The following is a 10536-nucleotide window of genomic DNA, read 5'->3' as shown; positions in this document are numbered from 1 at the left end:
AATCACATTTATAATGTAAATGTGTGGCAGTTAGCTAAAACAAGCTAATTTCCTTCAGTAATCCCTTGGCAGATGTTTATTTGTTTATTTATTAGGATCCCCTCTAGTTTAGTGTCACTAATCTACCTGCCATCAAACTGGGTTGATATTAAAATGACATTTTATGATATTAAAATATCGCAAAATTAGTCATTAAACAAACTACACATATAAACCTTGATTTAAGAAAGTAGAATTGAATAAAACTAAGATTTCAGTGCTCTTTTAAAAGAAAGTGTGCTCTTTAAATCTCTAACTTACAAAGTTTGTCTTGGCACAGTTTGCAATTAATTTTATGTTAATTCATCCAAAGAATTTATTGCCAAAAAAAATCTGATTTGAGTGTTTAACACTTTCCTGTAAACTGTGAAAGTCTTCTTCTCAAAAAGCTTCTGGTTTATTTTACTTTTCTTTCTCTCTTTTTTACCCTTCTGTTATGTTTCCACCCTTCCTTTCTCATCTTAGTCATCTTTGTCTTGTTCTCTCATGGGGGTCTGCAAGCTTTAACAGTTAATTTAACTCTTTATTTCCTTCTGGTTTCTCTTTGCTAATCTTTTAGAGATTACATGAGATTATCAAGGATAAACACAGAGATTGACAACAGAGAAACCTCTAAAACTGAACCGTGCATTTTCTTCTTTTATGTCAAAACAAAAATCTATTTTTTTGTGTTTTTAAGTAAAGGACGTATAAATTTAGCTTAGCATTTTCAAATAAATAAAAAAAACTGTTAATGTATCACAAGTTTAAGGAAAACTATCAGAACTAATAAAACATTAGTTACTGTCTATAATTATATAAATATGATTATTTTAGAATAAGTAATAAATAGTTCTTTAGTTCTCACATTATTACCACAAAATATGGTGGTACAACTTTAAATCCATTTTGCCCATTTATTTGGATATTTTAATACAAACATTTACAGAGAATCATATTATATAAATATGATTCTCTGTAAATGTTTGTATTAACTGTAATTGTGTGACTGTGTGTCACAGCAATTATAGTCCTACAAACACAAATACTGCTCTAGAAAAACATTCCCATTTGTAATATGCTTCTTTAGGACACCTGCCACTTAAAGGAATGTGATTTATATAATTAAACTGCATCTTGTAACTGCATTTAATCACATTGTTAAATTTATTAGTATTTATTGATACTTTTAAGTGAACAAACAACAGAAAAAACTGTAAAATTAACAATTTGTACAGTTTATGGGGGTTTGAAACATCATTAATTGGAATTTATTGTGGTAATCACAAATCAGAATTATTATCATAATAAGAAATTTATCTCGATAAATGATAAACGATGCGGTAAATGCGGACCCTACAAATATATTTATATCATATCCCTCAACGTCTTTGTTTCCTCCTTCCAAGCTAATCTGCATCTCAGTGGTTGTTATCTTCATCTGTAATTATCCAGCACCGCTCCTCCTCTTCTTCGCCTGGTTGCCTTTGTGATCCCTGCAGCTCTGCGTCGTGCCGGATCGGTTTCGGGTCTTTGGATGAAGAGATCCAGGGGGTTGAGTGGGAGGTGATAGGGGGGAGCGAGGGTCTGTGATCCCCTTCTGTGTGCATTATTCAGCCTTGTTTGCATGGATAAGCTGCTGTGGAGGAGAAAGTATAGAAAGAGAGAAAGAGAATGGGGGAGGAGTGTCACCAAAACGGAGAAATCGGGGCCTGGGATTGTTGGAAGTTTTAAAGATATTATCCGTCAACACAAACCCAGTGGTTCCTGTTTTTAAAGTTATTTTAATGTCCAAACATGGCAGCCGGCATCGGCATTTTCACCGCTGATTGTGGCGGCCGTTTATGATTGTTGATAAGGCCACAAAAGAACCAGACGCTGTTTGAGCCTGGTTTTGTGGGCAAACGTAAACGTTCACTCCGGCAGAACAAAAACAGATTGCAAGATAAGATGGAAATTCAATAAGTTAAAAAAAATAATAATAATCTGATGAGGTTGGTTTGAACATACAAATAAAATAAACTCATTTACAATGAAGGGCAGTCAAAAGAATATAAATATTTGTTCCTTATTCAGTGTAGAAATATTTAAACTGAAGAACTGGACAATACGGCTGAAAACACGTCAAGATGTGTGTTCCGTATCAGTCGATATCGGCAATTATATTGATTAGGGTTTTTTTGTTTTAAGTATCTGAAATGTTACCAAACTGGTGGCGTGAACTTTCCTGTTTCATCCACAGTTTTCTCAGTTTTTAATTTTTAAGCAGTTATGAGGGACAGCGGTGAAACTGCGCCAGTTGCTAGGCAACCATAAGTTACACAAGTCATTGCTATTGCTTAATTCTGAGTATCTTAGATTCTCCTGCTGGATATCTTATTAATCAGATTTCTTCTGAACTAATTTTTCTGAATTATGTTGTGAATATTTATGCAAATATTGTGGAAACTAAACCCCCCAAAAACAAATAAATATCCAACATGGCTGCCACGCAGCAGCAGGAACTATTTGTGAAAACCTGCTGATGGTTTGTGTTTTATTAAACAAGTCATACACACACAGATGAGAACATATTCTAACAAATATGCTGCTTTTAAAGTTAATAAAATGCAACGATATGTTTCTCTTTGTACTAATTTCTAATGCTAATAAAAGTTAGCCTGGTCAAACGGAGTCACATTTGTTGTGGCCCGTAAAGTTGATTCTGATTCTAAATCTGATTCTTGTTGTTGAAATCTTTTTTTACGTAAATTTGAATGTGGGAATATGTTTGGAAAGCAACAAACATTTGGACATTGTTCTTCTTTCTGACTAGGAATGTAGCAATCAGCTCCATTAAACCCCTCTGTGGTTTTAAGCATGAGGGTAACCACTATAATTACTTTGAATCATATGATGCCGATTACACAATTGTACATTTGTTTAGGGGAAAAAACCCACAGCGTTCAGAAATTCCTTTTTTATAGTACAAACTTTGGAAAATCTGCTTCAAAGTACAACAGGAGCAGATTGAGCAGCTATAGGAGCCGGAGTGTCTGAACATGGAGCTCAGGAGGCCGGCATAACGAAGTGTTTTTACCTCTGTCAGTGCGTTAAAATAACATGAGCAGTTCAAACAGTGCGGAGGAAATGCTGAGGAGCGTCATGGCTGGAGGTTACAGCAGAAAATCCCAGAGGAAGACGTTTTGATTCTGGCGGTTTGAGCTGAACATGAATATAAAGGAGAGATCAGTCATCTGTGATGAAGTTTCCGTTGTTTGGAAAATGGCTTGATGAAATTTAAATTTCCAACACTGAGCCCTGCAGGCATGTGGAGAGACTAAAGAACGGATCTTAAATCAACCGACAGCACTCTGTTGTTTATTATAAAGGTTCTGTTCTCTTTTCTAAATACTACAAACTAAAGACAGCTTCTGCCATTTGGTTCTATCTTACCTGTAAACCAACTCTTTTGTACCTGAATTATTCTGTACTAGTTTTTCCTTTATAGTTAAAGGGGATCCGTTATGCAACATTCACATTTTGTACGTTTTCATTCTTCCATTTGGGTCTCAGCTGCTTCTGAAAACAATCCAAACACTTAAAAAAAACACCGAGCTGTTTTTAGGGCAAAAAGTTCCACAAATAAACTGTAAACTGTTTCAAAAATCTCAAATTCAACAGACACTGCGCCGTTACTTAGCAACCCAAGCTGACCTTCAGCACATTTTAATCAGCTGGTTTTACCGCTGTACGGACTGTATAGTGGCTGCTAGAAAAGACAAGTGTTTTGTTGTTGACTGAAAACACTTGCTGGATTCTTGTTGGTTGAGCATGAGGCTCCACTTCTGCTTTTCAAAGTCATAGACAGAAAAAAAGTGATGCCATCTCACTCCACATGTTCTCCCATTGTTTCTGTAGTCTTTATCTGTGTGTCCATTACAGATGCGTGCAAAACTTTGTCAGTATTCTGCTAATATAAAAAAAAAAACACAATTTCACAATTGAGTTGTTTCTGTTAAATATGAAAGACAATTTGAATCAAATGTGAATAAATTTGTTCACACGATGAATCATTAAAAACATGCCGCACCATCATCCTCCAGCCACTTCCTGTCATCTTCTTCGTTGTTTCCGCCAGTAGTAACGTCTGGTTGTTGATCACGTGATTTCTGTGACGCGAAATACACTAAGCCAAAAAACAATCTCTTTGTAGCTAGTGCAAAAACTTTTTATTAAAAACCGTGACTTTATTTTTTTGAATTGGTGCGTTTCCACTAAGCAACACACCAAATCACATCCAGTTTGTGCAATTATACGGCCAACTAAGTGGATTCTCTCAGGATCTCTGCTGAACTTTTGACAGCAGAGATCTGTGTGTTTGGACTAACTGCAAACACACATCTTGCAGGTACGAGCATCATGTGATAAATCCTTCCCTGAAGGCGAACTGTAAAGGAAGGGAGTGGTGGTCAGATGAAAAGTTTACTCTCTTGTACAACCAGTTTCTCACTTTGTTGTATAAAATCCTCCCCGAAGGTGAAGCCGTGAACCCATCAGTCAGTTCCCACCAAATAACTCGGCAGATTTCAGCTTTATTTCACACCTTAGCTAGCTGATCCCAGTGGCTGCTAGCCACTGAATGAATAAATTACACTCTGCCTTTTATCCTTAGCAGGAGCATCTGATTCATCTTTCTGCCCCTGAAGAAAAACTTGCGCTCATTCACATGATCCTCATCTCCTTCCAGAGAAAGCTGTGATTAGAGAGAACGAGAAGGCAAGAGGTTTTTACACTTTCATCTGAAATCTGTTGGAGAGATGAGTTACAACTGGAAAAATGGTTTTCAATGAGCGAGATGAATAAATATCAAGATCCAGGGTAGAAGAGAGAGAAAGAGAAGATTTATAAAGCAAATGATGAAAGAAAACCACAAAAAATGGATGTGAGGAGATGATTTTATATTGTTGATCAGGGAAAACATCCTTCTAACACTAAAACAGATTAATGTTTTATATTAGCTGATACTGAAAATTAATGACATTTGTTTCAGGTTGCGCAAGAAGATTTTATTTTTGGGTGATTCTGGCATCTTCACAGATTGATAGATTTATTGTTTGGTTGCTTTATGTCAAAATAAAATTAAACTAAGATGGTTCTATATTAAGCTAAGGAAGGTAAAGCTATAAACTAAGCTAAAATTAGCAAGGATGAAATAAGTCAGAATTAATATAAACTAATTAGCAGAGACTAGCATAAAAGTTAGCTTAGCTGAACTTCATTAGAATAAGAAAGGCCACAGGTTTTAACAAGGTAAACTAAAGCCTCTGTTTAGGCTAGCATAGCCTTAACAAAGGCTAGCATAGCTGGGATGAACTTCATTAAACTAAGATAGACAGCAGCTGCTAAGCTATGCTAAGGTACACAATCTGAGCTAAAATAAGATAAGCTAGGCTTGGTGAACAAACATAACCAGAGCTAAAATTGGGGACGCTAAATTTAAATAAACACCAGAGAACTATTGGTTAATTGAAAGATTAAACATGATTCTGAGTATCTTAAATACTCATAGTATCCATTATATTTAATCAAATTTCTTGTTAACTAATTTTATTAATTTTGTTTTGAAGATTTATGTAAATTTAGTGGATAGAAAACCCCACAATGTGCCACTTTTACACCAGATGAATGTAAATTGTAAATTGGGGCCTAATTATATGATCTCCACATCAGCATTTAGCCAAACGAACAAAAGGAAACAATGCAAAATATATTTTCATTACCTTTACTACCTCTTCAGTTCTGGGTAAAGGGGCCTGGTGAGCCCAACAAAGGTCTGAGGAATGTCTCCTCCTCAGTCCAGACAGCCTGAGGAATGTGGAGGAGGCGCTGCTCAACTCAATGAAAAGAAAAGATAGAAACGAGGAGGAATCCTGTGTTTGGGCTCACTTCATGCCCGCAGCGTCAGCTCCTGCGGTCGCAGCGTGAGAAACAACAAAGCAACCAGAGGAGTGGAGTGTCCTCCATCTTAAGACCCCATACGCTCCGTCGCTAATCATAGGAATGACAGGAATGGAGAGACTTTTAAAGGAGACGCCAGATTGATAACCTGTACGATGTGAGACAGAACTAACACGTAGAAAACATTCAGGAAAGTACGGGAGAGGATTAGGGCCAAAAAAAATTAAGAATTATGATTTTTTTTCAAATTTCAGAGAAAAACAAATCTGAATTCTGAGATTAAAGTCAAAATTATGAAAAAAATCTGAATTTTGACCTTTTGTCTCCAAATTTGGACTTTAAAAAAATCTGACTTTTTTTCAGAGATCTTTTTTTCAGAAATTGGAGAAAATTTTCAGAATTTCAGAAGTCGCAATTGTCAGTAAAAAACAAAAGTCAGAATTTGGAGACTGAAAGTCCAAAGTGTGACACAAAATAATTCATAATTCTGACATTTTTCTCAGAATTTGGAGATGAAAGCCCAAATTCTGAGATTCAAGTTGCCATTGTTAGTAAAAAATTGTCAGAATTTGGAGACAAAAAGTGAGAATTATGAAAAAAATTCAGAATTTTGACTTTGTGTCTCCAAATTTTGACTTTTTTAACTGACTAAAATAACTGTTTACAGCAGCGTCATTTCAAAGGCTGATTGTTGAATAATTTCAAGATTTTCATGCATTTTGCTTTAAAATGTAAAATTTCTACGACGGCGTAGTAGAGTCATAAAAAAAAGGAGTAAATTTCTGCCAAAAACTTGAGTTTTAAAAGTCAAAATTTTGCTAGAAAAAAACAAATAAGATTGAAATCAAATCAATCTAAGAAATTTTCTAGAAACAATCATTTTTTTTAGTTTGAAAAATCAAAGACTTTCCACTTTTTCTAGAAAATCTTTGGGATTATTGCCAAAGCATCAGATTTTTGTCGGAAACATACTTTTTTTCTTTCTATTTACGCCGTATTATGTTTCTACTTAATTTCGCTCTTTCCATTTATTTGTCCACTTTCTTCTGACCTCTTGTAGAAAATATCCCACCTTGCCTTTCTCTTACTGAGAGGTTGTTCAAATATTTGAGCTGATCAATAATCAGTGTGGCTTCTCTTCACAATGCTATCACCGACCTGTTTGTGTTTCATGCTATCAGCGGTTTAACAGGCATTGTGTTTCTGTTCCTTTAATGTCGCCCAATCAATCTGCGCAAACATGGATCCTGGAGTCAACCGAGTTACATTTTATTCACATTCTGGAGAAAAAACATCTCAAATGAAGACGTTAAACACACAGAGGCGACTTTAGTGGAGGTTTTCACCTGTTTTTCCAAAGCAGAGCTGGGATCTTCCTTTCCCATGGAGATAAGCGTCTTTCCAGCTCCAACGTTTATGTTTAGCTGAGAAATAATCAGAAGATATGAGTAGGAGGAGGCGATAAAGACGCACAGAGATGGGAATGTCGCGGTCAGCGGGGCAAACGCGTGTTCATCCCACACAGTGAACAGGTCAGGTATTTACTGCCGGATCCTCAGACGGCTTTATTTGTCTCACAAACGTTTCTGAAGCTGAAGGGATCCAACGAGGCTTCAGGCACGTTCTAGAAAGGAAAGAAATGTATCAGTAAAGGAAACATTTATATCCTTTCACCCTGTTGTTTGTTTCTGTACTCCAAAAACTCAAAATCTTACCAAGTATTTTTTAGTTTCTAGTCCAAATATCTTATTACAATTAAAACAGGACTAAACTAACTTACCAGCAACATAAATGTGATTTTTAATGTAAATATTTCCTTAATATTGATGAAAAAATGCTAGTTTACTGGTAGAATATTCTACTCATATCCCAATCAACTGGCACTGCGCTGTTACCTAGCAACCCCAGCCCAGCCCGTCGCCTAGCAACTCAGTTCGAGTTCTACTGGCAGATTATTTCATTTATAACAAAACATTTTTCTGATGTTGTAATTTAAATAATCTTCCAATACTTTTTCAACAATATTACTGACTTAAATTAGTTCATTTTTTGGCTTTTAGTGGGAATACTTGCATTAATATGTCACTGTTATTGTTATATTAGTTGGAAAATTGTCTCAAAATGACAATGTTATTATTTATTGCAATAATTTCCGGGACAATTTACTATCCAGCAAAATTTGTTATTGTTACACACAGTCGCAGCCATTGAGTTACCTAAAACATAAGCAATAAATAGTTCTTATCGTCATTTTTATCATTTTCAAAGTAGTACCAGAAAATATTGCTATAAACCTTTTAAGTCCACATATCCCAGTCATAACGTAAATGTAGCTTTTGTGAGACAAAAGCAGACTAAACATTGATTTTTAGGTTCTAAACTGCTCTGAATTTAATCATGTAGCTGTTTATTTACTGCTGAAGGCAACAGTTTGACTTCCTGCTTATTTTTGCCCAGAATATATAATTCAACATAAAAGATACTCCTTCAACCTTAAAATGATGCAGAGAATCCTGAGTTTTGCTCACTTCTAAATAAAATTCAGATCAAAGTTTAACAGTTTAAAAAGGAAATAATCTTTTAAACGTCCAGCCTGTTTGTGTGAGGGGCGTGTCCATCTGCTCTAACAGCATCCATTACAGTTTTAGTGACTGAAAGCCATAAAATCCTCTGCTGCCGCTTTACGGCTGAGCCTGGGGAGCTTTGGAGGCTGTAAAAAAAACACACTGACCACATTCACACCCCTGAGACCTTCTGCAGCAACACAGGAACACAGTGAGCGCTTACTAGCACTTTCTCTGCAGGGTCCGTTCACCTGGACATGAAATACACACATCAGCGTTCCTTGAACAGGTTAGGATAGATCTGTGGCCTATACAAAACATGGTCATTAATTTTTTTTACACAAAATAATTTTTTGACAGTGAGATTTTAGCTCTTTTATGGGCTCTTGTCATTTTAAATCCAAATAAGCTGCTGCTGGCCATGCCCCCAAAACTCAACGTTTACACTCTCACATGAAAATGGCTGCAAACAGATGAGCGATTATACAACCTTACGTCTGCGAAAGGCACAAGTGGAGCCTCCTGCACAATCAACAAGAATTCAGCAAGTGGTTTCTGGATGGTAAGTCAACAACAAAACACTTGTCTTCTCCAGCAGCTGTCCAGTAAAACCGGCTGACCAAACATGCTGGAGCTCAGCTTGGGTTGCTAGGTAACGGTTCAGTGCTTTCGAATGTGATTTAATCAGGAGGTTTTTGAAACGACTCACTTTCCAGACACCAAAAAACATAAACTTATTGCCAAAAAAACAGCTGTGTAGATGTTTCTAGGAGTAGAAACGCAAAGGGAAGAACAAAAACGTGAAAAGTTTGAATTTTGCATAATACGTCCCCTTTAAGCATTTGTACTACAAATGTTGAAGGTGTCTTGTTTAAGACACCAAAAACTCTATAACTTATAGTTTGAACAAGCTTATTCACTTGATTTTAATTTAGTTTTTTTTATATTTACTGGTGTTTTTTCTTTTACTGCAATTACAAAATTGTGTTGTTTTTTGGCATTAGCGGAATATCAACAAAGTTTTGCGCACATTTGTAATGGAGACGCATCTAATGTGTAAATTTTACTGGCATAACCTGGTCAGATGAAATATTTAAGATGTTTTCCCACCTGGTTGTCCGATAGATTCGGTTTGATTTACAACCAAAGTTGCAACATTAGTTCCATTTTCACTGGGCTGAAACGACCCGTTGAAAAACCTGCTGTTTCTAACAACTGGCTATGAGATTTAAATACTTTCACACTGGACCAGAAGTATTTCCTTTTTTCCCTTAGTAAATTAAAATAATAGTTTAAAATATGCTAATATAACAAGAGGTTCAGTGATCTGTGGTTAATTCACAACCAAACTTCCTCTGTAGCGCCTGACTGGGAGTTTCTAATCCATTAAATTATCGTTTAGTAGATTTCTAATCATCAGTTTGACCTTAAAACATTTTGAAAAAGGAGAATATAATAGGAAAAACGACACCGTGGCTTTAAATTAAAGAAGCAGCTGAATGAATTCTTCCAAAGAGTTTCAGCTTCACTGATTTTCTCCTCCCACTGCTAAATATACCCGTTCCTCCCACTGGAATCTGCCCAGTTTCCAACTGGTTTAGTGTCCTCTTCCTCCCTGCAGGGGGACCAGGTGGGAACGAGGCCCGCCGCCGCTCCCAGCGCCGCCACACTTTCTCCCTGCTTTTGAGAGGCGGCTGCATGCAGCTTTTCTCAGGATTGTTGCTTTTTTTTAATGTCGCATGTTCCCAGAAACTCACACGGAGAAAACAGCCTCCTCCCAGGAATCATCAGGACGTTTATGGACAGATTCAGGCCCATTTCTGACAACTAAACCGGAAAACACTTTTAGAAACCAAAAGTAACAAACAAAAAGCTACTTATGTCTAGGGCTTTCATTTACAGTGTCAAACTAAAATCATGCGCAGCTCTGAACATGACCTGGACATTTACTGAGGCTCACATGGTGTTTGGTCAAACATGGTGGGTTTGATGGGAGTTTGCTGCTGGTTTCCAC

At 36.4% G+C, this 10536-nt stretch overlaps 1 long non-coding RNA gene across 1 annotated transcript; it reads right to left on the bottom strand.

Annotated features, from left to right (window-relative positions):
- Positions 1 to 1232: 1232 nt before the first annotated feature.
- LOC114148378 (uncharacterized) lies at positions 1233 to 6091 on the bottom strand. Its single transcript, XR_003596265.1, has 3 exons — positions 5781 to 6091; positions 3098 to 3222; positions 1233 to 1657 (listed from the first exon to the last, which is right to left on the bottom strand). It is a non-coding gene; the product is annotated as an uncharacterized LOC114148378 (long non-coding RNA).
- Positions 6092 to 10536: the final 4445 nt, after the last annotated feature.

Source organism: Xiphophorus couchianus, chromosome 7 (genome assembly GCF_001444195.1).
Source record: "Xiphophorus couchianus chromosome 7, X_couchianus-1.0, whole genome shotgun sequence".
NCBI lineage: Eukaryota > Metazoa > Chordata > Actinopteri > Cyprinodontiformes > Poeciliidae > Xiphophorus > Xiphophorus couchianus.
Note: the sequence above shows the minus strand (reverse complement) of the source record. Positions and strands in the feature narration are given on the sequence as shown.